Source organism: Somniosus microcephalus, chromosome 6 (assembly GCF_052327205.1).
Source record: "Somniosus microcephalus isolate GS21.2 chromosome 6, FLI_Smic_1.0, whole genome shotgun sequence".
Classification (NCBI taxonomy): domain Eukaryota; kingdom Metazoa; phylum Chordata; class Chondrichthyes; order Squaliformes; family Somniosidae; genus Somniosus; species Somniosus microcephalus.
In genome coordinates this window covers 246,963,978-246,991,665 of record NC_140992.1, presented here as the reverse complement: position 1 = coordinate 246,991,665, position 27,688 = coordinate 246,963,978, and the positions used below count along the sequence as shown (strand labels likewise).

Here is a 27,688-nt window from a genome sequence, read left to right as displayed (position 1 = left end):
AGCACAGAGGCGAGGCGGCAGGGAGAGAGCGAATGGCTTCCCAAGAGGCTATCTATATACCCCAATTGGGAGCCGTAATCTTCGTGCCCAAATCCGGATGTATCTGGGCTATACAAAAGGGGTCGAACTGTCCCCATTGACTGCAATGGGTTTGAATGTATTACCCCATTCATTTGACTGGTATTCGCTCAGTTTAAATGTCTTACTGAATTTCAGTCAACAGCACTCAAATGGTTTGTAAACAAACCCACTGTCCTGTGGTCAGTCCAACCGCAATTGATTGACAGCTTTAAGTACATAAGCCTTTGTGTCAACATTGTAGAGAGTTCTGTAAACAAACATCCATTGTCCTGTGGGTGAAATTTCCTAAACTGCAGTTGATTGACAGTTTTAAGTACTTCATGCATTCACACAGGCTGGTGATTTCAAGTCCTTTTGTCAGCCCGTGCTTGAAGAGATACAGGCAGACTGTCTTTTGTCTTCTGCCACGAGGTCTGACAGCCATTTTGATACCCTGGGTTTTCTTTAATCAAAAAAAATAATCTTTGGGGCTGTGGAAATTTTCGAAATTCTTGCGAAACCTTATATCACGGATGGTGGTCCTCCTCCTGTTCGCCCCCTCTCGCTCTTATTGTGGGCTCTCTTTTCCTGCAATGAGGGAAGGAATTGGATTTTCAGTGAGAGTGATGTAATGATTGTATAGAATGGACAGGATAGATGTTTGGAGGGAGACTATGATGGAGTGGGTTCCCATTACCAAGTTCCCTCCTTTTGAGTTGCTAGTTGTTGTCATTGCATAACCATGAGGGTGGGTGTGAAGGGTGCATAGTTAGATGAGGAAGTGATTCTGTACATAGGTTGATGGTGCAAGTGATGCTGGGTTGAGTGAGGATGTGCAGGAGTAGGGTTGACAATGCAGAGTGATGGGGATGTGATGACAGGCACAGCAGAATTAAGCAAATTGTGCTTTTATACTCACTTTTCCTGTGCGCTTCCTGCATTGAATCCATGTGCGTCTTACCATTGACCTGGCATTGACCTCCCTAGCTATTCACAGCCAGGCTGCCTTCGTCTGCTGAGGAGGTTTCCTTCTTCCATCTCCCGAGTACAAGACCTCATGACGAGCTCCGACTCCCTCAACAAGAACATGCAGGAATTCCTCATTGAACCAGGGAGCTGCCTTCTGTCTCTCTGCAGACATATTGAACACCAGCAGCAGCCTGGAGCAGTATAATCGACTTCAGATGTAACTGTGGAATGGCCCCCTTAAGTACTCCAGCTGCACACGCGCCAGCAGAGCAGCTGAACAGACCCGCACCTTGTGATGAGGGCGGGTAACCCACACATCGGGCTCAATTAGCCCAATGAAACCAAAATTGTGTCGGCAGGCTGGCCGGAGCTGGCAGCGGGTCCGGAACCCGCCGAGCTCCATTCCAGACGTCAACCCGCCTCCACGAACAGAATCGCGGCCATTGGGTTTGTTTCCTGCGAATTTCAATTAAAACTGTGACAGATCCCTAAAGTTAATTATCATTGAGAGAGAGATTTATTAAAATAATATACTTTTCACAATATTATTTTTTTCAGACTGTCATATAGGATACATACAGTAGGTCCCTACTTGAACAACTATCGGGAATTATTACAAGCCGATATGGCTCAAGACATTGCTTCTGATAACTGCCCTGATAGTGCTTGACTAAAACCACTTTTTAAAAAAAGGTAAAATACTGATCACAACACCCCCCATAAAAAATAGCTATTGTTGGCACCCATATTGGTAATCCTCATCTATTTTGACTATTTATAAAATGGATTATAAAAATAATACGTACACAGATATAATGGGCTTGATTTACATTGGGCCGTGAGGCGGGCCTTTAGGCGTGCGGGGGGTTAAAATCGCAAAACCTGGGGGTCACGACCCCCCATCCCCCGGCCTGGTTCCCGCCTCCACACCATTTTAACCTAGGTGTGTCCGATTGACCCGAATCAGTCCCGCTAGTCTTTAGGACCCTTAAACAGCACTGATTGGCCTTTATAATCCCATTTTAACAGGCCCTTGCCTGTTTAACCCTTTTCCCACGTAAAACGCGCCTGGTGGGGATGACGCCTGTGAAACCTGGCGTGAACACTATCGGCTTGCTGACTATCAGCTGCAGGTCCAACATTAAAGAGGATATTTGATCAGTTATCATTTGCAGGTGGCAGGACTTTGTTGTCTCAGGTCTGGGGGAACTTTTAGAAGGCATAACCACAGCTGTGGAAGTTTGGAGCCTGACACCCATCTCCAGTGTGACCTCCTGCGAGACCCCTCTCGCCACCCTCACTCAGCGCTTCCTCAACTGAGGCACCTACCAGAAGCATGGGAGGCCTTTTTTTCCTTCCCCTCTTGGCATTAGAGGACCTCCAGCCCCATTCGCGAAATGACACACGCCACAACTGCAGAAGTTGCCATCAGAATTTTTATGAAAAACACACACCTGATGGCATTTCCACAAAATACACAGCATTTCACCCAAGTGACTACCCTTGTGACTATTTGTGGTTTATTTTCCTCTTACGCGTGCTCCTACGTAGTGGTTCCCCTGTGGCTTCAGCAGATGTGGAGGCCCCTTGCTCTTTTTCCTGCTGTTCCTGTCTCGACACCTTTGGCGGGCGTCCTCTGGTGTGGCGAGCCTGTGAGGGCTCACCAGCAGTCTGCTGCTCCTGCGGCTGTGCAGGGGTTGAGACCTCTATCTCCGTTGGGTGTGTACTCCGGCGGGGCCCTGACCAAGGGCTCTGCAGTGGCATGGAAGTGTGAGCGCTTGGAGAGGAGCCCCCACTTCCTTGAGGTCTGCCACCAACCTCCCTCTCATGGGTCAGGTCCCCCTCAGTGCCTGCAAGTGGCTTGAGAGCAGCTTGCTGCACATCAGGGGGGCCATGGGGACCCGTATCTGCAATGGCAGTCCTACTCAGAAGGACTTCCATGAAGGTCTGGTTTCTCTGTTCAATAGATGCCCATCGCTCCTCAAGAGATGTCATTCTATTCTGAACACTCACCATGTTTTCCATACCCTGGCGACTAATCTCCTCCATGGCCGTAGCCCTCCTCTCCTCTACCGTAGCCAGCCTTACCATGGAGACAGCAATCATTTCCACATAGGTAACCATCCTTTCCGTGTTCATGCATTCATGCGCCAATGACTCCACAAAGGCTCTGCTCATGGTCGCTGTGGACTCCTCCATTCGCTCCACACTCGCAGCGACCCTAGAGACAAAACCTGCCAGAGACTCCTGCATCTGTGGCTGGAGTTCCATCACCTCTGATCTTACGGATGGACCCAGAGGCAGAGGGTCGATATGCAGCTGAGCCGAGCTGGCAGAGTCCTGCGCCCTCCGACGAGGACTCTCCACTGCTGTCCCTGTCTCCACAATCTGCTGATGCTCACTTGTGAGCTGTGATACACCAGGTGACAACACTACTCTATGTCCCGAAGGTCCCACCAAGGTGTGAGTGTCTGCGCTGGTGTTGGGTGCGCTTATTTCTGATGACGCTGCGCCCTCAGAGGTTGCAGATTCCTCTGAGGAGTCTGGCATCTCAGGCTCTTCCTCCTGCACAGTGGGGACGGGGGCTCTCGATGGTCCTGTGGGGGAGTCGAGGAAAAAGTTAGAGATGTGATGCCAAGGTTACATGCACATTGCATTTTGCAGATGATCATAAGTCCATATGATGTAGCTTCAGAATCATTATCAGCGACTCATGCAATGCCAATGAGAGAGATGGAAAACTATTCTGTCACCAGCTTGAGGGGATGCTCCTGCCTGTCCTTCCCCAACTTCCGCATTTGTATCAGCCCCGACAATCTCCAGGATGCCTTCCTCCCAGGGGGTGAGTTGGGCTAATGAGGGCGGCCCTCCTCCTGTCCTGGCTCGCGCTCTCCTGTTTTGAGCTCTCTTTTCCTGCAATGAGGGAGATAAGTGGAGGTTGAGTGAGAATGAAGGAGTGAGTGCAGAGATTGCATAGCATAGATACTTAGAAGGAGACAAAGATGGAGTGAGGTTGCAATACCAAGGGCCCTCCCTGTGTGTTGTCAGTTGTGTTCAAAGCATCAGAGCGAGAGGGAGTGTGAGGGCTGCATGGTGGCATAGTTCTGTGAATGTGAGCATAGAGAGGGAATGGGTAAGGGTGCATGGATGTGAGTGTCTAGTGGGATGTGCAGGAAGAGATTGCTGAAGCTGAGTGCTGGTGAGGAAAGGCAATCGGGATCAGATTGAGGGTGATGGAAACATCATACAGTACTTACTTTTCCAGCGTGAAGGTGGTCATGGAATCTTTTCCTGCACTGCAACCACGTTCTTTGTGTGAGCCCCAAGCAGTTGACTTGACCTGCCACCTCTAGCCACACAGCCTTGGTCTGGCTGGGAGGCCTGAAGGGAAGAGGACCTCCCTGTGGGCCCTAGCACCATCCAGTAATGCCTGTAGTGAAGCCTCATCAAATTTGGGCACAGATCTGGCCCTCCCGCTGGCCGTTCCTCCTGCAGGCTCCTGTGCCATCTTAATGTTGAAAGTTGGAAGCCTGCAGAGGAAGCAAGGCTTGCTGTGGGCCCTAAAAGCAGCAGCAATGATGACATCATGGCCTAGAAATTCAGTATAGCCACGTTTGGGGCGCTACAGCCGGGCGTTCGCTAAATTTTGCGCCCGGCGCCACCTTCGCCGATATTCAGTTGCAACGCCCCAAGAGGTTGCTGCTGCGCTAAAGCAGGCGATGCACGACTCTCATTAGGCGCTAAGCCGGCGATCCGGGGCGCTAACACCGAGGGCGGGCGCAGCGCAGGTGCGGCGAGTTGCTCATTGAGGGCAGACAGTCAGGCGCCGGTCAGCTCTTAAAGAGGGAGGGTGGAATTGTTTGGCTGCCACGTCCTGCACACTGCAGCCCTAAAGCAAGGCCTGAACACTGCTGCTGGAACTGCTCCATGCCCAGGAGAATGGAGAAGGCCAGGGAGAGAGCGCAGCGCTTCAGCGAGGGTGACCTGAGGGTGCTGGTTGGCGCAGTGGAGCGCAGGCGCCATGTCCTCTTCCCTGAGGGTGGCAGGAGGCCACTGCCCGCCGAATATCGGAAAGCCTGGAGGGAGGTGGCAAACAGGGTCACGTCCAACAGCGTGGTTGGCAGGACTCCAACCCAATACCGGAAAAAATTCAACGACCTCACTCGGGTTGTCAGGGTGAGTACCCTTTCCAGTATCCTCCTCATCCCTGCATGTGCACCTCACTTTATGGCCAAAGGGACCTGAAAGCCCTAATGCCCAGCCCTCATCCAGCAGCTATGGGACTGTCATGAAAAGCACTTGCACATTCAGGACTTTATACACTGTCAGGGCTATTCCACCATGGGAGGCAGTGCAGGCAAGACCAGGGCTTGACACTGTCAGGGCTATTCCACCATGGGAGGCAGTGCAGGCAAGATCAGGGCTTCACACTGTACTAAGAGGCCGTCCTTTCTCTTGCAGGGCAAGCTGGCGCATAACAGAAGACAGCAGCGACAGACCTGAAACAGCTCAGCGACCGAGAGCAGCGAGTGGAGCGGATCATGGCAGGCTGGCTGATTGGCCCCGTCGCCACTGGAGATGCCGACCCTGTTCTGGGCACCAATGGTAAGGTCATCACCTTTTTGACCTCTCTCTTTCCACTTGCGCCTCACACCAGCATCCTTTGCCACTCTCAAACCAATGCAGTGCATAGCAGCACTCATGCCTCCCTCGCTGCCGCCCTGTCCTCACTCTAAAGCAACTCTTGTGCCTCCCTGCTTTCAGATGGTGAATCACCAGGTGAGGAGGCGGCCCCTCAAGCTGGCACTGTGTCGGAGTCAGACATAGAGAAGGAGGAAGAGGAAGCCGGCCCATCAGGGACACCCTCAGCCGAGGCAGCCCATGGCCATGATGGTGACACGTCTTCCCTGGAGGGGAGCAGGGGGGAAGGGTCAGAGGAGAGTGAAGCTCCGGGGCCCAGCGAGCTGCAGCAACGCGGGAGGGGTGGGGAAGCTCGGCGGCCTTCTCCCCAGAGGGTGAGTGCAGCCTCCAGTCCTGCTACGGTGAGCGCAGAGGAGGTGTGGCTCCTAGCGGAAATGGGCGCCCAGGCTGAGCGCAGGCACACTGAGCTCATGGCTGCAGTGGTAAGGATGCCTGACTCCATAGAGTCACTGGCAAGGAGTGTGCAGGAATTCGGGGCAGCACAGGCCAGGAGCCTGCAACAATTCAGTGCAGCACAGGCCAGGAGTCTGCAGGACTTCGCTGCATCACAGGCGGCTTCTAGCCAAGTGCTCAGTCGTGCCGTGCATTCACTCGCTGGTGTCATGCAGACACAGACCACGGGCACTAACTGCTGCCACCCTCACTGGATCAGCCAGGCATCGCCGGGGCACTCGCAGTCTGGGCTTCAGCAGATTGCTGCGCATGCTGCAGTGCTGGCCCGTGCGAGTGCCAGTGTATCAGCCGACCAGGGAGTGCCTGTGCTCTGTCAGGTTGGCAGCATTCCTGCAGCTAACACTGTCACTCCTCCACTGCAGCTGCCACCAGCTGTAGGACAGACTGCTGCCGCCCAAGCAGAGTTGGAACAGTCAGCAGCCGGCCCCTCCAGGCCGACCCCCAAGGGCATCTGCCATCTCACCATCTGACCCTCAGCAGCCTTCCCCCAGCCTTGCTGCAGCCACTGGGGTCCCATTGAGGAGGAGCTGCAGGGCGGGTAGGGGCCAGTCACGGAAGCGAGATGGATCACCCTCGCAGGGGAAAAAGTAGAAGGTGTGGCCAAATGTGCTGTTTTATATATAGAGGCCAAGACTGGTATATTTGTTTTATATATAAAAGGCTGAGATTGGTATATTTGTTTTATATACAGGAAACTTTCTGATATCCGGCACTGACGGGACCGAGCTGGTGCCGTACCATGGAAAGTGCCGGACATACCAGCGTTAATGCTGAAACATACGGAACTGAAAAGCTCCGTGTGAATCAACAAACCCTGTTGCTTAGCAACAGCTTCAAAACAGTCGGCTGCAGCTGCAAGCGTCTCTAGCTGAAGCTGTTGCTATAGCTACAGACCTTGCAGTGCCTGACTGGGGGGAAAAAAGCAACGAGAACTAAAAAAGCTTATAGAAAACGGCTCCTGATTTTTGCCATTAGATCGAGTATTCCGGACATATAACCTCCGGATAAACCAAAGTTTCTTGTATAAAGGCCGAGACTGGTGTATTTGTTTTATATATAAAGGCCGAGACTGGTGTATTTGTTTTATATATAAAGACCGAGACTGGTGTATTTGTGTTTTTTGGGGGGGTTTCTCATAAGAACATAAGAAATAGGAGCAGGAGTAGGCCAATCGGCCCCTCGAGCCTGCTCCGCCATTCAATAAGATTATGGCTGATCTGATCCTAACCGCCAATCCACTATCACAGAACCATCTCCTGAATCTAACAGAATTAGACACATGAAATAGGAGCAGGATCAGGCTACACGGCCCCTGGGCCCGCTCCGCTACCCACAGGGCCATGACCGATCCAAACCTAGACTCATGTCCAAATTCCTGCCCGCTCCCCATAACCCTTAATTCTCTTTACTTCTAGGAAACTGTCTATTTCTGTTTTAAATTTATGTAATAGTGTAGCTTCTACAGCTTTTTGGGGCAGCATATTCCATGGACCTACCACCCTCTGAGTGAAGTAGTTCCTCCTCATCTCGGTTTTGAAAGAGCAGCCCCTTATTCTAAAACTATGCCCCCTAGTTCTAGTTTCACCCATCATCGGGAACATCCTCCCCACATCCACCCGATCCAACCCCTTCACAATCTTATATGTTTCAATAAGATCGCCTCTCATTCTTCTGAACTCCAATGAGTAGAGTCCCAATCTACTCAACCTCTCCTCATATGTCCATCCCCTCATCCCTGGGATTAACCGAGTGAACCTTCTTTGTACTGACTCGAGAGCAAGTATGTCCTTTCTTAAGTATGGACACCAAAACTGTACGCAGTATTCCAGGTGCGGTCTCACCAATACCTTGTACAACTGAAGCAATACCTCCCTATTTTTATATTCTATCCTCCTAGCAATGAAAGCCAACATTCCATTGGCCTTCTTAATCACTTGCTGCACCTGCATACTAATCTTTTGTGTTTCGTGCACCAGGACCCCCAGATCCCTTTGTACTTCAGTACTTTCCAGTTTCTTGCCATTAAGATAATAACTTGCTCTACAATTTTTCCTGCCAAAGTGCATAACTTCACACTTTCCAGTATTGTATTCCATCTGCCAAATCTCTGCCCACTTACTTAGCCTGTCTATGTCCCCTTGCAGGTTTTTTATGCCCTCCTCACTCACTACTTTCCCTCCTATCTTAGTATCATCTGCAAACTTTGATATGTTACACTCGGTCCCCTCCTCCAAATCGTTAATATAGATTGTAAAGAGTTGGGGACCCAGCACTGACCCCTGCAGAACACCACTAGTTACTGATTGCCAGTCTGAGAATGAACCATTTATCCCAACTCTCTGCCTTCTGTTAGATAGCCAATCCTCTATCCATGCCAGAATATTACCCCCAATTCCGTGATTTTTTATCTTAAGCAATAATCTTCTGTGTGGCACCTTGTCAAATGCCTTTTGGAAGTCTAAATACACTACGTCCACTGGTTCCCGTTTATCCACCCTATATGTTACTTCCTCAAAGAACTCCAGCAAATTTGTCAAATATGACTTCCCCTTCATAAAACCATGCTGACTTTGTCCTATTAAATTATGATTATCCAAATGTCCTGTTACTGTCTCCTTAATAATGGACTCCAAAATTTTACCTACCACAGATGTTAGGCTAACCGGTCTATAGTTTCCAGCCTTCTGTCTACTGCCCTTTTTAAATAAGGGTGTTACATTAGCAGTTTTCCAGTCTGCCGGGACCTTTGCCGAGTCCAGGGAGTTTTAGAAAATTATTACCAATGCATCCACAATCCCTACCGCCACTTCCCTCAAGACCCTAGGATGTAAGCCATCAGGTCCAGGTGATTTATCCGCCTTGAGTCCCATTATTTTACCGAGTACCACTTCCTTAGTGATTTTGATCGTGTTTAGCTCCTCCCCCCCTTTAGCCCCCTATTTGTCCAGTGTTGGAATATTCTTAGTGTTTTCTACTGTAAAGACTGATACAAAATATTCATTCAGTGTTTTTGCCATCTCCATATTTCCCACCATTAATTTCCCGGTCTCATCCTCTAAGGGACCAACATTTACTTTAGCCACCCTTTTTCTTTTTATATAACTATAAAAACTCTTACTATCTGTTTTTATATTTTTTGCTAATTTACTTTCATAATCTATCTTCCCTTTCTTAATCAATCTTTTTGTTATTTTTTGCTGTCTTTTAAAGTTTTCCCAATCCTCTATCCTCCCACTAGATTTGGCTACCTTATATGCCCTTGTTTTTAGTCGAATACTATCCTTAATTTCTTTACTTAGCCACGGATGGCTGTCTTTTCTTTTACACCCTTTTCTTCTCAGTGGAATATATTTTTTTTAGAAGTTGTAAAATAACTCCTTAAATGTACACCACTGATCATGTATCGTCTTACCCTTTAATCTATTTTCCCAATCCACTCTGCTCAATTCCGCTCTCATACCTTCATAGTCTCCTTTATTCAAGCTTAGCACGCTTGTTTGAGATCCAACCTTCTCACCCTCTAATTGAATATGGAATTCAACCATGTCATGGTCACTCATTCCAAGGGGATCCTTTACTAGGACATTTTTAATTAATCCTGTCTCGTTACACAGGACCAGATCGAAGGTTGCTTGCCCCCTGGTCGGTTCAGTTACATACTGCTCAAGAAACCCATCCCTAATACACTCAATGAACTCATCCTCAAGGCAGCCCTGCCCAATTTGATTTGTCCAATTAATATGATAGTTAAAATCCCCCATAATTATAGATGTTCCCTTATTACAAGCCTCAACTATTTCCTGATTGATACTCCGTCCAACAGAGTTGCCACTGTTCGGAGGCCTATAGACTACGCCCACTAGTGTTTTTTTCCCCTTATTATTCCTTACCTCCACCCAAACTGTTTCATTATCCTGATCTTTTGACCCAATATCATTTCTCTGTATTACAGTGATTCCTTCCTTTATTAACATAGCCACCCCACCTCCCCTACCTTCCTGCCTGTCCTTCCTGATCGTTAAATAACCTGGTATGTTTAATTCCCAGGCATTGTCACCCTGCAGCCATGTTTCTGTAATGGCCACAAGATCATACCCATATGTAGTTATTTGTGCCATTAACTCGTCTATTTTGTTACGAATGCTACGTGCATTCAGATAGAGAACTTTCAAAGATGTTTTGTGACACTTAGTTCCTGCTTTTGCCCTTTGTGATAAAAATGATAACTTCCGGGAAGTTATGTCATCACTTCCTGTGAACTATGAACTGTGTACATACCTCACTTCCTGCCATATGTCACTTCCTGTTGGACTGGTATAAATACTGGTCTGTTCAGTATTGTAAGAGGCTTCTACCAGAGGCATGGTAAAGACCTCTCTTGTGTATATAGTGTGTTTATAAGTTACTTAAAGCTTACTTTAAAGTTACTTGATGGTAAGTCTCCTTTTTCTTAAATTGATGTAAGTAACTTAGTATTTACACTGACAAATACTCGACCTTCAGACAAACTCGGAAGTTAAGGATCCAGGGAACCACCCATCATGGAGAAAATCCTTAGACCTATTCGTCTGGACTTGGACCCGAATACACCAGCAGCTGGCAGGGTATGGAAGCATTGGTATCGTACTTTTGAGAATTTTCTGGATGAATGTAAAGCGGATGCTCCTGCTAAATTGAAGATACTTGTCAATTATGTGACCCCAAAAGTGTTCGAATATGTTGATGACTGGGATAATTACGAAGAGGTGATTCGGGCACTTAAGAAACTGTATGCGAAGACCCCAAATGAGGTCTATGCTAGACATCTACTGGCCACAGCCCGACAAGGGCCAGGGGAATCAATTGACGAATTCCTGCAAGAACTTCGCAGGCTCAGCGTAGATTGTAACTTTCAGGCAGCCTCAGCTGAGCTGTACCGCCAAGAAATGATTCGTGATGCTTTCATCTGCGGGATTGCCTCTCCATTTATACACCAGCGTCTACTAGAAAGTAAAACACTTGAGCTACAAAAAGCTTTTGACCTAGCTTGTTCACTGGATTTGGCAAAGAGAAATGCAGACCTCTATCAGCTGCCCAGATCTCGATCTGCTGCTGTAGCTGCAACCAGACAATTCAAGCGGTCTCAGGTGAACCCTATCATGGGGGAATCTAATTCTGATAATTCTGATGAAGAAGAGGAGGACGACCCCACTTTAGCAGCCTCTTGGCAATCTAGGAAGGAATGCTTCTTTTGTGGAGATGCTTTTCACCCTAGGAAAACCTGCCCTGCTCGCAATGCAATCTGCAGTTATTGCGGGAAAAAAGGACACTTTGCTAAAGTTTGCCTATCAAGGGCCTCTACGAGGGCCAATCCAGCTAAGGCCTACCGAACTGCCCCAATTAGGGCCTATCAAGATGCTCCAGCTAGGACCTATCAAGCTTCCTCTCGAGCTCTCTCCCGAAGAAGCACACCGAGAGTTTTAGCCACTCTCTGTGCAACGACACCAATTACAGCTGCTTGCCCACAGAACCTGTCTCAGGCAGCCACAAAAATTTCAATTAAAGGGCATACCTTAGATGCCTTAATTGACTCAGGAAGTACTGATAGTTTCATTAAGGAACAGATTGTTGCGAAATTGAAACTACATGTCTTCCCATCGGACCAGGCAATTGCGATGGCCCAGTCATCACTTAATACCAGAATCTCCGGCTTTTGTGTTGTTGATATGACACTTCATGGTCGTATGTATCCCTCCACCCGACTTTCGGTGCTCAAAGACTTATGTAGTGATCTCCTCTTAGGGCTGGACTTCCAAAAACAGCATAAGAAACTCACCATTGAGTTTGGTGGATCCAAACCCGGACTTACTATTTCTAATATACCGTCTAAATTACCATTTTGTGCATTATCAGCAGCTTCACTTGATGAACCCTCATTATTTGCCAGTATTCCGCCTCAATGCGAACCGATAATAACGAAATCGCGGCGCTTTAATCAGGAAGACCAATCTTTTATTGCGGCTGAAATCTCTCGACTTCTAGCAGAGGATATCATTGAACCATGTTCGTCGCCCTGGCGGGCTCAAGTCGTCATTGTCAAGAACCCTCTAAAACCTCACAAACAGCGACTATGCATCGATTATTCGCAAACCATCAATCAATATACCGACTTGGACGCCTACCCATTGCCACGCATTGATGATATGGTTAATAAACTGGCCGAATACAAAGTGTTCTCAACTTACGATTTAAAAAGTGCCTATCATCAGTTACCCTTGAAGGTCTCAGATAAGCAGTACACAGCCTTTGAGGCTAATGGACGGCTGTACCAATTTCGTCGCCTCCCATTCGGGGTTACTAATGGAGTGGCTGTCTTTCAACGGGCAATGGATGGCCTGGTTAAGCAGGAAAACCTAAGGGACACTTTTCCCTATCTTGATAACATTACCATTGCAGGTCACGATCAACAGGAACACGACTCCAACCTCCAAAAATTTCGGGATGCCCTCCATCGCCGTAATTTGACCCTGAATGAATCCAAATCTGTTGAGTCGCAACCGACCATCAACATCCTTGGCTACTGCGTAGGCAATGGTATCATTAAGCCAGACCCAAGAGCTCCCGTCACCTAAGAATCCGGCTTCTTTACGTCGGGCTCTCGGTCTGTTTGCATACTACGCTAAATGGATTCCTCATTTTTCGGACAAAATCCAACCCTTGCTGCATGCTAGATCATTTCCACTGGGAACAGCGGCTGTTGCAGCCTTTAACCTTCTCAAAAAACAGTTGGAGAAAGCGGCTCTTCACTCCATTGATGAGAATCTCCCTTTCGTGGTTGAATGTGATGCCTCGGAGGTGGCGATCTCGGCTACTCTGAATCAGGAAGGTCGTCCTGTAGCATTTATGTCCAGGACCTTACAAGGTGCCGAGCTACATTATCCTCCGGTTGAGAAAGAAGCCACAGCCATCATAGAGGCAGTACGGAAGTGGAACCATTTTCTAGCTCGCCAGCACTTTACATTGATCACGGACCAACGATCAGTCGCCTTCATGCTCGATAATCGAAAACGAACCAAAATTAAGAATAATAAAATACAACTTTGGAGGATGGAACTGGCCTCTTTTGGTTATACCATTCTCTATCGGCCTGGCAAGGAGAATGTGGCCCCGGACACCCTCACACGGGCATTCTGTTCCACTATGTCATCCTCCACTCTCATGGATGTCCACAATGGTTTGTGTCATCCTGGCGTTACGCGCATGCTACATTTCGTACGATCACGGAATCTCCCTTTTTCCACTGGAGATGTAAAGAAAATATGCTCAGAATGCCGGCTTTGTGCGGAATTAAAACCTCAGTTCTTCCGCCCCTCAGATGGTATACTCATACATGCAACCCAACCGATGCAACGACTTAGCATCGATTTTAAGGGCCCAGTGCCCTCTTCAACTCGGAACACATATTTGCTCACCATGATCGACGAATATTCACGTTTTCCGTTTGCCTTCCCCTGCTCCAATATGCTGGCGTCCACAGTAATCTGCTGCCTTGAGCAGGTATTTTCTCTCTGTGGCATGCCGGCTTATATTCACTCAGATCGGGGTCCATCCTTTATGTCAAGGGAACTCAAGGACTACCTCTCAGAACGGGGAATTGCTACAAGCAAAACAACACCATACCATCCCATCGGAAATGGGCAGGTAGAGAGGTATAACGGTATCATCTGGAATTCCGTACGTCTCGCTTTAAGATCTCGGGGCCTACCAGACCAGCAATGGGAAACAGTGCTTCCGGATGCATTGCACTCTATACGGTCCCTGCTTTCTACAGCCACAAATACTACACCTCATGAGCGGTTCTTTGGATTCCAGCGTCGCTCATCTCATGGGACATCACTCCCGTCATGGCTAACTACTCCTGGACCTGTATTACTCCGAAGATACGTTCGGACGTCTAAAAATGACCCTCTTGTAGACGAGGTCGAACTAACCGATGCCAACCCCACCTATGCAAATATACGATATTCCGACGGCCGAGAATCTACCGTATCATTACGGGATCTGGCTCCCTGCCCACCAGGACCTAGTGGGACATCGGGTGATGGCATTTCACCAGGAAACTCTTGGGACCTATCGGGTACCCCTCTCCAGGATCCTGATCGGACACCAACTAGCTTGGTGCCGGTAGAACCCCGTGCTCAAGGTTGCGACCCTCCCAGTACCGCGCATGAAAGTACTGATCCGCCACAGACCAGCTCTGCACCTCCCTCTGAACAGAGGCAGTCCGACTTTGAACCTATTGGGGCTCGTACTCGAAGCCATGATCACCCCGACCCTTCACAGGGCAATCCAGGCCACACAGACTCTGACCAATGGCCAACCGCATGTAAGCGGACCAGCGACCCTCTACGACGGGAATCCAAACGGGTGCGACTCTTCCTTGTTCGGCGGCTGTGGACCAAAAGGTAGACCACAGCCTCCTAATCCTGCAGGAGGGAAGAATGTGATAAAAATGATAACTTCCGGGAAGTTATGTCATCACTTCCTGTGAACTATGAACTGTGTACATACCTCACTTCCTGTCATATGTCACTTCCTGTTGGACTGGTATAAATACTGGTCTGTTCAGTATTGTAAGAGGCTTCTACCAGAGGCATGGTAAAGACCTCTCTTGTGTATATAGTGTGTTTATAAGTTACTTAAAGCTTACTTTAAAGTTACTTGATGGTAAGTCTCCTTTTTCTTACATCACCCTTTTTATTACTTTACCTTTTACTCCATACCTTCTGCCCCTTCCTGACACGCTCTGGTTTTCAATTTCCCCACTGCTACCTAAGTCTATGACCTTCTCTGTTGTCATTTTTATTATTTGCTCTCTAGGAACCTCCCCCCCACTAGTTAGTTTAAAGCCCTCTCTACAGCCCTAGTTATATGATCCGCCAGGACTCTAGTCCCAGCACTGGCCAAGTGAAGCCCGTCCCAACGGAACAGCTCCCTCCTGCCCCAGTACTGGTGCCAGTGTCCCAGGAAGCAAAACCCATTTCTCCCACACCAGTCTTTGAGCCACGCATTTAACTCTCTCTAATTTTATTTGTCCTAGCCAAATTCGCTCGTGGCTCAGGTAATAATTATTACCCTTGTGGTTCTGCTTTTTAATTTGGCCCCTAGCTGCTCAAACTCCCTCAGCAGAACCTCCTTCCTTGTCCTATCTATGTCGTTGGTACCAACATGGACCACGACAACTGGATCCTCCCCCTCCCACTCCAAGTTTCTCTCCAGCCCAGAGGAGATGTCCTTAACCCTGGCACCGGGCAGGCAACACAGCCTTCGGGACTCTTGCTCTCGGCTGCAAAGAACTCTATCTATCCCCCCAACGATACTATCCCCTACCACTACAACATTTCTTTTAACTCCCCCCACTTGAATGGCCCCCTGCTCCACAGTGCTGTGGCCAGGTTGCTCATCCTCCCCGCAGTCCCTGTTCCCAACCTCATAGGGAGTAAGAGCCTCGAACCTGTTGGACAAGTGCAAGGGCTGCGGCTCCTCCAACACTACCTCCTGGATCCCCATACCTGCCTCACTTCTAGTCACACCATCCTGACCCTGGCCACGGACTACATCTGAATTAATTAATCTAATTGGTGTGAATACCTCGTGATACACCGAGTCCAGGTAACTCTCCCCCTCCCTGATGTGTCTCAGTGTTTGAAGCTCGGACTCCAGCTCTTCAACACGGAGCCGGAATTCCTCGAGCAGCCAACACTTACTGCAAATGTGATCACCGTGAGCATCAATGGTGTCCACCAGCTCCCACATATTGCAGCAGCAACACATCACCTGATCTCCCATTCTATGTAATTAATTAAATTTATTAATAAATACCCTCTGCCCCGATTCTAGATGGTGAATATCACACCTTAGAAACTATAAACCAAAGAGATTTAAGCTTCAAAAGGGAGAAATACTCACCAACCAATCACTTACCCGCTTTCTGGTGACGTCACACTTGGATTACTTTTTACCTCTCTCCTTCCCTCCGAGTTCCCAGACTGGAGACTGGTAGGCCTTACCTGGTCTCTGGGACTTTTATAGCCCCGCTCTGCCGCTCAGGATTCCCGCCAACGCTGTGAGGCCTTACCTGGTCTCTGGGACTTTTATAGCCCCGCTCTGCCGCTCAGGATTCCCGCCGACGCTGGTAGGCCTTAACTGGTCTCTGGGACTTTTATAGCCCCGCTCTGCCGCTCAGGATTCTCGCCGACGCTGTGAGGCCTTACCTGGTCTCTGGGACTTTTATAGCCCCGCTCTGCCGCTCAGGATTCCCGCCGACGCTGTGAGGCCTTACCTGGTCTCTGGGACTTTTATAGCCCCGCTCTGCCGCTCAGGATTCCCGCCGACGCTGTGAGGCCTTACCTGGTCTCTGGGACTTTTATAGCCCCGCTCTGCCGCTCAGGATTCCCGCCGACGCGGTGAGGCCTTACCTGGTCTCTGGGACTTTTATAGCCCCGCTCTGCCGCTCAGGATTCCCGCCAACGCTGTCCATTAGTTTGTCATGTGGGAAGGGCACAGAGGTCTCACAGTAAAAAAAATTCTTAAATCGCACTGTCCATGTTTGCTTTTGGAAGTCTTGGTTGCCTTGATCAGCTGAGGGCTTGTGGAGCGGCTACGTTCATCTTCTGTCATTGGCACAAGCCATTCCCTGAGAGGGGGCCTAGAACTGAGTTGCAATAAGCCGCCGACGGGCGGCCCTTGCGCTTTCTGCCTCCCTCCCGTGCTGGTGCTCCTCCTCCTCCTCTGGTGGTCCTCCAATGTCTGCTGGCAGTGGCTGAGTCCTGCGGATAGCCAGGTTGTGCAGCATGCAGCACACGACAACGAAATGGGAGACTCGCTCTGGCGAGTACTGTAGGGCTCCCCCGGAACGATCCAGACAGCGGAACCGTTGCTTCAGCATGCCGATTGTTTGCTCAATGATGTTCCTGGTTGCTTGATGGCTGTCATTGTATCGCTCTTCAGCAGGGGTGCTGGGCGCACGGAGCGGGGTCATCAGCCAGGTGCACAAAGGATAGCCTTTGTCCCCGAGAAGCCATCCTCGTGGGTGAGGCTGGGCCTCGAACATGTCTGCCACAGAAGTCTGGCGCAGGATGAAGGCATCGTGACTGCTGCCTGGAAAGCGGGCATTGACAGCTAGGATGAGCTGCCTGTGGTCACACACCAACTGCACGTTGAGCGAATAGTAGCCCTTCCAGTTGCGGTAATCCTCGGCATTCTCTAGAGGTGCCCGCAAAGCCACATGCGTGCAGTCAATGGCGCCCTGCACCATGGGGAAGCCCGCTAATGCTGCAAAGCCCATTGCACGCTCTTGCTGCTTGTCCACGGTCATGGGGAAGGAGATGAACTGACGTCTCCTTCTGAAAAGGGCATTGGTCACCTGGTGGATGCAGCAATGTACCGCAAACTGGGAGATGTTGGAAATGTCCCCAGTAGCGGATTGGAAGGAGCCAGTGGCATAGAAGTTGAGAGCCACCGTCACCTTCACTGCCACTGACAGAGACGTCCTGCTCCTGAGCTGTGGCTGCAGATCTCTGCGAAGCAGGTGGCAGATCTCAGTGACCACCTCCCTTCTGAATCGCAGCCTCCGAACACACTGCTCCTCAGACATGTTCAGACATGAGAACTGCTGGCGGTATACCCTGGGTGGGTAAGGCCTCCTTTGCCGACGCCTGTTGGCCCTTCTCCGTCTGGCCATGACTGGCACTCTCTCACGGCGTCTCCGAGCCCTTTGAATGCAATGCAGCAAGCCAACGTTTCCACCCATTGCAGCCCCCATTATATGTTTCCAATCAATGCTATGACACTGAAAGTTAAATACAAGTGCAAAGCTCTGGCCTGAAACCACAAGTACCTGTGCGAGTGTTGAGCCAAACCAGAAAGCTCTCTACCTTTGTCTCTCTCCAAATATCCATCTCTCACAAAGAAGGAGTGGTGCAAAATGGCTGCCATTTATACTGCAGGAGGAGTCCCCTTTAATTAGCGCCACCCGCGCCCCGCAGCGACTGGGAACCGTTCCCCTCTACCAGTCGCGGGGGGCGCCAGGCGCACAATAGGCCGGCGCCACTGAATTTCCGGTTTGGGGGTGCACAAAGGGCGTTACACCATGAAATGAAGTCAGGATCTGCGCTTGCAGCTGAGCACGCGCAAAGGTTTTGCGCCGCCGCTAAATCTTAACTGAATTTCGCGAGAGGCGCAGATCGCGCCACGCCCGGGCGCTAGCCGCTTAGCGCCCCACTTCTCCTCCTCCTAAGATGCTAGCGGCTGGCGCAAACAACTGAATTTCTAGGCCCATATTCTGCGACTTTCTGACTGGAAATACTCAATTGCCAAGGCTTCCCACACGTTGGAAATCAATTGGCCAATTGTGTTAAATTTGCATCAATCTCACAGACCCATTTACAATCGTGCCGGAATCACTAAATTCGGGGAAACCGCCAATTCCCCGCACCTGAACTAAAATCGACCCCAATGTTTGTAAATGTTATCACGCCATGCATTTGAACATAACTGTGCTTGAGGGGTTATCAAGACAGTTATTAATAGTCTGTCCATGGAAGGAGTTATCAGAAATGAGGATAAGACAGATAAAGCATTTATCTCAAACCGTGAGTAAGAAGAAAACGGCTTTATTTGAATTAAAAAATCACGTTTTTCTATTGATCAATATGACCACTTTATTGATTAATAGTTCTTTTTGCACTGATTCTCCACACTATAACTCTACAAAATGTCATTACCCATTTGTGCTGGTTTGTTGTGACTAAGTGGAGCCCTTTAACACCTAACCTTCATCAACCTGAACTACTCATACACAAAAACCAAAGAGCAATGATGGGGTGGGCGGAGTGGCTCATGACCAATGCAGCTGTAATGAGGTGGGGGAAACGAGAAGTGTCTCATTGGGTTTACAAGTTGCAGCCAAAATGCAGAGGCATTTTAATTCTGGTGGGTCTGTGTCTTTGCAGGTACAGTACTTGGGTGTCAGAAAATCATTTTTTTGTATATATTCTGTGGTAGTTTTGGAATGTGTTGCTAGGTGACAGAGTGATCGGCCTTCTTAGCCCTCAGAAAATTGAAAAATAAGTAGTTTAAACTATATTTGCAGGAGAAATGTATTGGCTCTGTAACTAATGTTTGCCTTCAGGTACAGGAAGAGTTTAAAGCCATAAAAATGTAATATTACTTTCCTGTCACTTACCTCATTGTGTTTTACGGAAACTATTTACAACAGCAATGAGGAGCTCCAGCAAGAGCCATGAGGGGCAATTTTAACTATTGGGCAACCGGTTGACGGAACAACTAAGCCGGCCACCCAATGACTCCAGTGGGAGGCCTGGTATATTTTGACAGCCAGGCCACATTGACATGCTGCTGGTAATCTGTACGTCCCAAATGGTTATCCCACTGCAGTTCGCCAGCTGTGGGCCAATGCAATATCAGGTGGCCAGAAGGCCAGAAAAAATGTAGGCCTGGGTTGGGGTGGAGTGAGAGTGTGGAATGTGGGGGGAGCCTGGGGAGACAGCGGCACACATTATGGCTCCTTCTAGCCCCACAAAAATAATTTTAGACTTGTGTTTTTGGGACTCCTTTATCTTGACTTCCAGATTTTACTGAGTGTCCACGGCGTGTGCTTCACCCAGTAGGCTCTTAAAATTGCATCAGTGTCCTATGAAATTCACCAGAGCCCAATTTTCATAGACTAATAATAAAAACAGAAAATGCTGGAAATGCTCATCAGGTCAGAGAGCAACTGTGAAGAGAGAAACAGAGTTAACATTTCAGGTCGATGACCTTTCATCAGAACTAGAACATAGATTAATGAGGCTCCTATCTGATTCAGGCAGGCACATGAGGCCGCCCAGCGGAAGGCCCCAGTTAAAATGGCAGTAGAGCAGGAAGGGGCCGGTAAGTCGACCTTGCTATTAACTCTGCTACCACCCGCTTCCGCCAGGCAGATGGATGAGTTAAAATCGCCCCTATGGTTCTTTCTCTTGTCTCTTGTCCAGTTTTGCTACAGAATCAAATTTATTTTGGGATACATTTCCCCAACATTTTCAAAATGGTTATGTTTGTGTAGAGGTAAGTAGAATAAGTGATGTGAACATCATAATCAGTGTGCTGCTGCCTTTTTCTTTCCCTCCTTCAGTTTTTAAATAGACCGGGAGTCCGTGGTGCCCTCCTGGGCATACCCATGTGCTGGGGGTGTTGCAGGTACTTCTGGGGGTGGTAAGGATACCTCTGGGGATGGTGGAGGTTCTTCTGGGGGTGGTGAGGATGGGTCGTCGTCGCTTCCTGCCGAGGCGAGGTCCTTTATGGACACGGTGTCCTCACGCTCGTCGGCGTGCTTGACATACACGTACTGTGGGTTTGCGTGGAGTAGGTGTACTGCCTCCACGAGGGGATCCGTTTTGTGGCCCCTCGCATGCTTCCGTAATAGGACTGTCCCTGGGGTGGAGAGCCACGAAGGTAGGGACACTCCCGAGGTTGATTTGCGGGGAAAAACAAACATCTTCTCGTGAGGAGTGGCGTTAGTAGCAGTACACAGTAGCGACCTTATTGAGTGGAGTACGTCTGGGAGGACCTCTTGCCAGCGGGAGGTAGGGAGGCCTTTAGACCTTAGTGCTAAGGTGACCGCCTTCCACACCGTCGCGTTCTCCCTCTCCACTTGCCCATTACCCCGGGGGTTATAACTAGTGGTCCGACTCGTGGCTATTCCCTTCGACAGCAGGTATTGGCGCAGTTCGTCGCTCATGAACGACGCCCCCCTGTCAGTGTGGATGTAGTTCGGCATGCCGAACGTGCAAAACAGGCTGCCGAGGCACTTGATGACCGTGGCACTGGTCATGTCTGGGCAGGGGTAGGCGAATGGGAAGCGGGAGTACTCGTCCACAATGTTGAGAAAGTACACATTGCGGTCGGTGGAGGGGAGTGGTCCCTTGAAATCTAAGCTCAGGCGCTCGAATGGCCGTGTAGCTTTGATCAGGTGGGCTCGGTCAGGCCTGTAAAAACGGGGCTTGCATTCCGCACAGGTGCAGCAGTCCCTGGTCATAGACCGGACCTCCTCGATGGAATAGGGCAGGTTACGGGATTTTATAAAGTGAAATAGCCGGGTGACCCCCCGCGTGGCAGAGGCCATTGTGGAGGCCCTGTAGCCTGTCCCCCTGGATGCTGGCACACATCCCTCGTGATAGGGCGTCGGGGGATTCGTTGAGGGCCCCCGGCCTATATATTATGTCGTACTCAAACGTGGAGAGTTCGATCCGCCACCTGAGAATTTTGTCGTTCTTGATCTTCCCCCTCTGTTGTTAAACATGAAGGCTACCGACCGCTGGTCGGTAAGCAGGGTGAAGCGTTTGCCGGCTAGGTAGTGCCTCCAGTGCCGCACTGCCTCCACTATGGCCTGGGCCTCCTTCTCTACCGAGGAGTGCCTGATCTCGGGCCCTTGGAGGGTTCTTGAGAAAAAGGCTACGGGCCGCCCATCCTGGTTGAGGGTGGCCACTAAAGCGAAGTCGGACGCATTGCTTTCGACCTGGAAAGGGATGTTTTCGTCCACTGCCCGCAGCGCGGCCTTCTCAATGTCGTGTTTAATGCTGTTGAAGGCGGCGTGGGCCTCGGCCGTGAGCGGGAAGGACGTTGATTTCAGGAGGGGACGGGCCTTGTCGGAATAATTGGGGACCCATTGGGCGTAATAGGAGAAAAACCCCAGGCACCTTTTCAGGGCCTTGGGAGTGTTTGGTAGGGGTAGCTCCTGTAGGGGGCGCAATCAGTCGGGGTCCGGACCGATTTCCCCGTTTTCCACCACGCAGCCCAGGATACAGAGGCGCATGGTGCTAAAGACACACTTATCCTCGTTGTAGGTGAGATTGAGTCTGAGGGCGGTTTTCAGAAATCTCGCGAGGTTCGAGTCGTGGTCTTGCTGGTCGTGGCCGCAGATGGTGACGTTGTCTAGGCATGGATAGGTGGCTGTTAACTGGTTCTCATCGACCATGTGGTCCATCTCCCGCTGGAAGACCGAGACCCCATTCATTACCCCAAAGGGGACTCTGAGGAAGTGGTAGAGGCGTCCGTTCGCCTCGAAGGCGGTGTATGGACGGTCCTCCGGCCTAATGGGGAGCTGGTGGTATGCCGATTTTAGGTCGATGGTGGAAAACACCCGGTATTGCGCAATTTGGTTAACCATATCCGCTATACGGGGCAGAGGGTAGGCGTCTAGCTGGGTGTATAGATTAACCGTCTGGCTATAATCTATTACCATCCACTTCTTTTCGCTACCCTTAACTACTACTACCTGGGCGCGCCACGGGCTGGTACTGCATTCGATGATACCCTCCCGCTTGAGTCTTTCTACTTCAGACGCAATGAACCGTCTGTCCTCCCAGCTGTACCGCCTACTCTTGGTCGCTATGGGTCGACAGTTGGGTGCGAGGTTGGCGAACAGAGAGGGCGGCTTGACCTTCAGGGTAGCCAGACCGCACACTGTGAGGGGCGGCTGGGACCCACCGTAGGTAAGCGTGATACTTCGGTGGTGGCACTGGAAGTCCAGACCCAAGATCACGCTCACACAGAGATCTGGCATTATCAACAGTTTAAAATCTCTGTAATCAGTGCCTTTTACCGACAACATAACCACGCAGAAACCTGTAATTTTTGAGGTACGAGTCTTATCAGCCATGACGATTTTGCCCTGTGTAGGGACTATCGTTAGTGAAAGTCGTTTTACCAGGCTAGGATGAATAAAGCTTTCGGTGCTCCCGCAGTCAATCAAGCATTTAACCTTGTTCCCGTTTACCTCTATGTCCATCATCGATCTAGACAACGGATGCGGCCTGGATTGATCCACTGTGATTGAGGCCACCTGGGGGTCCGTGTAGTCGGGACAAGATGGTGGACTCCATGAGGGTGGACAAGATGGCGTCCAAGATGGCCGCCCCCACGGCGCACACGCGGCGGTGGCCGAGTTGGAGGCGGGGTTCCCTCTGCAGACTTTACTGAAATGTCCTTTCTTCCCGCATTTAAAACAGGTGGTGCCCTTCGCTGGGCACAAATGCCTGGAGTGTTTGTCCTGGCCGCCGAAGTAGCATTTCGGGCCCCGATGCATCGCGGCAGTAGTGGGGCTCCTGGGTGGAGGCTGGGGCTCCGACGGTGCTGGGCTGGCCTGAGACCTGGGAGGTGAAGATGGCTTCCAAGATGGCGGCCCCCACGAGGTGGAGTGGGCCGCGTGGCCTGAGGAACAGGATTCAGAGTTCCTCTGGGCCATATCCAGCAATCGCGCTATGCCCGTAGCCTGTTTTAAGTCCAGTCCCTCCTTTTCAAACAGTTTCTGCCGAATGTAATTTGAACTGAGGCCCGCAATAAAGGAGTCTCGGATCAGCTCCTCCGTGTACACGGTGGCAGACACAGCCTTACAGTTACAGTCTCTGCCCAGTACTTTTAGGCTTAGCATGAAGTCCTCTAGTGACTCACCATGCCGCTGCGTGCGAGTAGTCAGAAGATGCCTGGCGTACACCTCGTTTATTGGCCGCACGTAGTGGGCCTTCAGAATGGTGCAGGCATCCTCGTAGCTGGTGGCATCTCGGATGAGAGGGGAGACCCGATGACTCACCCGGTTTCGCAGGATTCCCAGTTTCACATCTCCGGTGGCGGTCACGGCTGCTATGGCGGTGGCTGAGGTTTCGATGAAAAATTCGAAGCATTGGAACCAGTGTCCGAACTGTGTGGCTGCGTCTGTGGCATGGGGGTCCAAATCCAAGCGCTCTGGTTTCAGGAGTCGATCCATCTTGGTGTTTTAGCGATTAAAATTGATGTGCCATCAATAACTCAAGGACAAGAAGTTAAAGGATTCAACTGAAGGCTTTTAATCGCTAAGAACATTGCACGTCATTCCACATCGGATTCGTCTGGCAGAATGACTCATACAGCTCTTGAGACCTTTATATGACAAAAGACAGGGGCGGAACCAATACACACAATAGGGGAAAAGGGGGCGGTACACACAATACAATGCAGGTAAAACACAGGGGCTGATGAAGACATATATTTCATCACAATTTTGGGATACATTTCCCCAACATTTTCAAAATGGTTATGTTTGTGTAGAGGTAAGTAGAATAAGTGATGTGAACATCATAATCAGTGTGCTGCCTTCTTTTTCTTTCCCTCCTTCAGTTTTTAAATAATTGTAATTACAGATCACTAAATGTAGCCCTGTATCCATCCATCTTAATGACAGAGCACTGTAACTGGAAGGCAGGAATAAAAGTTACCGCTAGCCTCCTCAAAAACTTACAGGTTTTGTTAACTATCCCTGTTCAATGTACAGTTTCTATTTCTTTATAATCTCAGTAAATGTGTTAGTTTTGCTCTGTTGGTAGCACTCTCACCTCTGGGTCAGAAGGTTGTGGGTTTGAGGCCCACACCAGAGCATAGATTGATACTGATGTGTAGTCCTGAGAGTGCGCTATCTGAGGTGTCATCTGTGGTTGAGGCATAAAACCAAGGTTCCAACTGCCTGTTCAGGTGGATGTTGAAGGTCCCATTGTACTCTACATTGTATGTGATGCATTTTGTGATATTTCTGAAAGATGTGATAAGGTGTTATATGAATGCAAGTCATTCTGTTACCTTAAATTGAACTGACGGTGACACAATGGATTAATATACACTGTATCACAAACTGTTTTTCCCTTGTTATTCAAATGTTCTTCCCTCTACGCATGAAGCCACTGATGAGAACAGAGGGCAGGAGAAACTTATTTGGGACACTGTTTATTAAGTGCTATCTAGTATTTCACCACTCCTCATTTTTGAACCCATCCAGTGAGTGTCAGCAGGTATTGAACTGTGGACAATATCGCAGCTGACCCAGTTCTCTCCTCACCAACGTCCACACATGCACACTTTCCAACAAGGGCATTGAATAACGATCAGGAGCAGGAATAGTGGCTAATGCTTCCCCCCTCTGCAACCCAGGAGCACGGAGGTCCAATCAGCCACGCCAGCAAACTTGGCACAGACAAGAAATCGAGCCTGTTTCCTATGTGCTTATGTTAGTGAGGGGCCGAATGCCTCTTTTAGGATCTCTCAGGGAAACTGGGCTGCCCTCAGAGGGGCAGGCGCTGGGCCTGCTGCACTCATGTTTTCCAGGTAGGTCAGTTTCAATTATTTTTAAATTCATGTGGAGCCAGGTGAGCACTCCTACCAGCCGCGATCAGCCCTCTTTCCGCCGTCTTCCAAATACGGCCCCGCCCCGGAAAAGGGCAACAAATTTCTACCCCAAATCCTATTTTGTGGACAGTTATTATTTTAGGAGTCAGTACCTCTTATGTTTTTTGTAATTTTTTTATTGGGTTCTCAAGATTTTATATTTGCATTTTAAGAAGCCATTATACACATCGACGTACATTCTTACATCTATTTTATGAAGCAATTGTACGATTAAACAAGGAAGCCAATTCAAAATCATACATCACATTGGACGTAATCCACAAATTCAACACCTCCATACTAGAAGACTGAAGGGGTTGCAGCCATAAGGGCACCCTTTACCACATTTTTAACCATGCCTGCACTTACAGCCATTCTGGAGATAATTTCTGGGAGATCACTAGGAACCTGACTAGTCTCTCAATCCTAGAGGACCTAAGGGTACGGTAATGTAATGGTTATGTTGCTGGATAAGTAACCTTGGCCTGGGCTAATAATCCAGAGAAAATGACTTCATGTCACTTTGAGAATTTGCCTTCGTCAGAGAAGCCCAATTCAGAGGGATCTTTAAACAAGAGGGGTCTTAAAACAAGCATTAGACCCTTATTAGCATATGCATAGTGCCTAATGCCTGTTTTTGGCAGCCGCCTGAAAATTGTCCGCGGCCAATATTGTGTTGGATGTTAAACAACCTCTTGTGTGGTACCTTATCGAGAGGTTTTTATACAAGATTAGGGCTCATGCGATTGGGGGTAATATATTAGCATGGATTGAGGATTGGTTAACAGACAGAAAACAGAGGGTAGGAATAAACAGGTAATTTTCAGGTTGGCAGGTTGGAACTAGTGGGATGCCGCAAGGATCAGTGCTTGGGCCTCAGCTATTTACAATCTATATCAATGACTTAGATGAGGGGACCGAGTGTAATGCATCCAAGTTTGCTGACGATATAAAAGTAAGCTGTGAGGAGGACAAAGAGACTGCAAAGGGATATATACAGCTTAAGTGAGTGGACAAGAATGTGGCAGCTGGCAGCTGGTTGGAGAAGATCAGACTCTCATGTAAGTGGAAGGTGGGTGGGGTGGTTTCGGGAGGGTCTCACGGGAAGGAGTCTGAGGCAGAGGAGGCCACAAATTTCCTTGTGGGGCGTGGAGGAACACTCCTGCCCCTTCTAGCCCCAAATGAAAATTTGACACTTACCTTGGAGGGCCTCTTAGTCCCACCCACCAGTTGCCAACCTGCTTCAGCCTGACGGAAAGTCGTGTTGGCTTCCTTGCTCAGGCCTCAATTAAAAAGCATTCGGGTCCTATGCATGTCATAGGACCCCCAATTAGGATTTATGCACGAGGTTCCTGCCCGAGTCCCGTGGATGTCTTGTCAGCAGTGATGTTAAATTCAGAGATCGGCAGGAACGGAGCAGGCATCGGAGCCATTCCATTTTAACTGCTTGCCACTCAGTTCCCACGCACCAGAATTAAAATCCCTCATTTCTCATAAGTTGTCTAGCAGTATCATAACTTGAATAATTTTGCATACCAAAGATGCAAAAACCCATTAAAAAATCTATTTATCACACTTATATAAAAAAAATACTTCCTGGTCTGAGTTAGCTGATCTCAGTTAGGGTGTCACTGGACTATGGAGGGGGGAAATCACCCAGGACTCATAGGCCTAGAAATTCGCTATCGCCGCGCCAGGTCTTTAGCGCCCGAAAGTTAGCGCACGCCCGGATTCCCGTAGCGCCCGCCTGAAATTCAGTTGCAGCGCCCCAAGACGGAGGCGGGCGCTATTGCAGGGTTTGGCCGCCTCCGATTGGGGCGCTGAAAGTCAATTTCAGGCGTCCAGCTGCCGCAGCGCCACCCGATGCAGTGCGGCAGGCTGGGGTACTGCAGGCCTCCTCCTTCTCTTAAGGAGGAGCTGCCTGCAGCCGTGAGATCGCCGCTGGATTCCCCCGGCAAATGAGCCCGGCACCACGGAGAAGTGCCGGGCTCACGGGGGTCAGAGACCAATGCCGCGGGGGGGGTGGTGTGGGAGTCCGGGGAGGAAGGTGCGGCCAAGCGGCCGCCGGGAAAGCGACCGGCCGCACCTCCACCTTTACGCCCCGGCCTCTCGGAGCTGCAAGGCCCCGTTTTACAAACGCTCTTTGCGCCCGCTACGGGAGAGGCGGCCGCAACTGAATTTGGGCGTCGGGCCGGCATCGCGTTGGAACCGGGGCGCTGCGCACACCGATGACGTCATCGGTGCCGGCGCAGCGCTACCGGCTAACGCCACCATT

The 27,688-nt window shown here is 49.7% G+C and overlaps 1 protein-coding gene across 1 annotated transcript in view; it reads left to right on the top strand.

Moving 5' to 3' along the window:
• The window catches only part of pmfbp1 (polyamine modulated factor 1 binding protein 1), an 840,874-nt gene that overhangs the window by 791,592 nt on the left and 21,594 nt on the right, over nucleotides 1-27,688 (top strand).